Source organism: Parus major, chromosome 26, assembly GCF_001522545.3.
Source record: "Parus major isolate Abel chromosome 26, Parus_major1.1, whole genome shotgun sequence".
In the NCBI taxonomy this organism is placed as follows: domain Eukaryota; kingdom Metazoa; phylum Chordata; class Aves; order Passeriformes; family Paridae; genus Parus; species Parus major.
The window spans coordinates 807,402-810,183 of NC_031795.1; positions in this window are offsets into that span (position 1 = coordinate 807,402).

Sequence of the window (2,782 nt, forward strand, 5' to 3'; positions counted from 1 at the left end):
GCTTTGACTTTGCTTCCATCTTTCTGGAATTCCAAGTTTGTTTGTGTTAAAAGTCTCTGTTTCTCACAAAATTCTCCTAGCTTGACCATATTCATCATCCATAAAAGCACAAAAGTTCTGCAGCTGCAACACAGGTGCCTTTTCAGGGTGTTGGGGGTTAAGTGTCCTTCCTTTTGTTCTGTCTCACCTCGTGGTGAGAGAAATCTGACTGCTGGAACTTGGTGGGTGCTCGAGAAACACAAAGAGTTCAGCCCAGAGGGGAAGGGGGGCAGGAGAAGGGGAGGGCAGGGGCAGCTGGGGCTGGGCTGCTTTCCTCAGCTTCAGAGCAGGACACTGCTGGGAGCTGTCGTGGTTTGGAGAAGGGAATTCACCATCACCCAGAGCTGCTGCTGCTTCTTCTCCTTCCTCCCTCTTCATCTGTGGGCCTGGGACGTGGCAGAGCCATGGAGCTGCTGATCCACCTCAGCCACCGGGCCGGGATCTCAGCTCATCCCTGCTGTTCCAGCTGAGTGTTCCTCAGAGCCCTGCAGGAGCACCGGCACTGCCCCAGGGCTTTGTGAAGCAAAGCCTCTCCTCCATCCCTTCCTGTCTCACTGGGAAAGCTGTCAGGGCTCCCTGGTTCTGTTTTGGTGTTAATGCTGTAGTTATTGTTGTTTGTGTGCCTCGTTATACACACTAGTAAAGAACTGTTATTGCTATCCCCAGATCTCTGCCTGAGAGCCCCTTGATTTCAAAATTACAATAATTCAGAGGGAAGAGTTTACATTTTTCATTCCAAGGGAGGCTCCTTTGGTTTTTGTTCCAAACCAAAACACAAGGGAAGCTGATATGAAGGAAGTGGGATGCACATCCCTGAAAATCACCCACCAGTGGGAAGGTGAAACAGGAAAGGATCTGATCTCCTCCTCAGCACCACACGGGGATCAGGTTTATTTCCCAGTCTGGGGCAAGCCCTCTGTTTGCTCTGCTCAGAAGTTTGGTCAGCACAAAGTGCAGCACAGGCAGGAGGTGGTGTCACATCTGAGAACCTGCTGGAACCTCCAGTGTTCCAGTCTTCAGAGGTGGTTGGTGCAGGTTAGGTTAGGGCTGGGGGTGTCCAGGATCCCTGTGGAACAGGAATGTGGCTGTATAGACCAGACTGTGCTGGGGGCAAAGAATTCTCTGGGGACCTTTGGTATTTTCCCACCTGTGCCCCATGTCTGCTCTGGCCTTGCTTATCTGGGGTTCAAGGCTGCCCAGAGATCAGGCAGAGGGGGCTGGGGGGCTCAGCCTGGAGAAAAGGAGGTCCAGGGGAACCTTCTGGCTCTGAACAACTCCCTGACAGGAGAGGGGACAGCCAGGGGGAGCTGGGCTCTGCTCCCACGGAACAGGAGCAGAGGAAACAGCCTCAAGTTGTGCCAGAGGAAGTTCAGGTTGGATACTGGGGAAAAGTTCTTCCCTGAAAAGGTTGTGAGGCAGTGGCAGAGCTGCCCAGGGCATCCCTGGAAGTGCTCAAATGGTGCGTGAATGTGACACCTCAGACATGGTTTAGTGGTAAACGTGGCAGTGCTGGGTTAATGCTTGAACTCCATCATCTTAGAGGGCATTTCCAACCTAAATGATTTCATCATTTGTGTTTTGGGGGACCCGGACCCTTGTGAGGTTCCACACTTCCATCCCTCCATCACCTCACTGCCCTGGGTCCTGCCCCTCCCCGCGGATGCCCCGTGAGCCCCAGCAGCAAGACCAGAAGGGAACCAGCTCCTTTCAGCTCGTTTCTTTAATAAGGAGACGGAAATCATTACAAAATAACCATCAAACGATCAGAGACGGAACGACGGAGTCCACACGAGGGGAAGGGGCATTAAAAGCAGCTCCAGCCGGAGCCGAGCGCTGCGGGGCCGGGATGGGGCACAGCGGGGCCGGCTCCGCCCTCCTCGTTCTGGAGAAAAAAGGAAAGGAACCCGAGCCTCTTGCCAAGACTCGCGGATTCACTTCATTTTTTAACCCCGGGAGCATCTCCGTGGCACAGCTGGGTTTGCTCCGCCGTGCCGCCAGGAGAGGGAAGTGCCCAAAGCAGAAACCACCGACTGGACACGGCAGAAATAACCCAAATTCCTCCAAAAAGCCTTTTCACCAGCGGCAGGTCGAGCCCAACATCTGCGGCCGGCGTTGTCCCGTCCCCTGGCCCGGCAGGACGGCACCCAAGGCCACGGAGGCGGCGGCAGCTGCGGCACCCACGGAACCGGGGGGACACACGGGGGAAGGGGTCACGGCTCACCCTGGGGCTCCCCCCGGTGCACCGTGCTCTAATATGGCTTCTAAAGTTGCTCTGACGGTGAAATGCACCAACGCGACACAGGACACCGAAGCCACGATGTTGCTGCTACCCGGCCGTGTGACAAACGCGACGAGAACAGGGGAACACGACACACACGGCTGTGACAGCTCACGCTCCGCTGGCGGGCCAGGCTTGGCATGCTTTGCTTCTTGGCATTATTTTCTTCTTTTATATGATTTAATTGGGGATTTTCATTTTATTTGGGGGTAAAAATATCAGGGCGGTGGAGAGCTCTGAGCGATGAGGTTTGGAAGAGGCCGCCGGAGATGGGGACGGCAGTGCCGGGCTGGGGCCATGCTGCTTCTGCTACGTGGCTGCTTCTCATGCACTGCTCGTGGTATATACAGCTATGTCTCCATATAATTTACCTACACACAGCTAAGGGGGGTCAGAGGCAGCGCAGATGGCTTCAGTATGGTGGTTGGTTTTCCCTTTTTTTATTAAAAAAAAAAAAAATTAAAT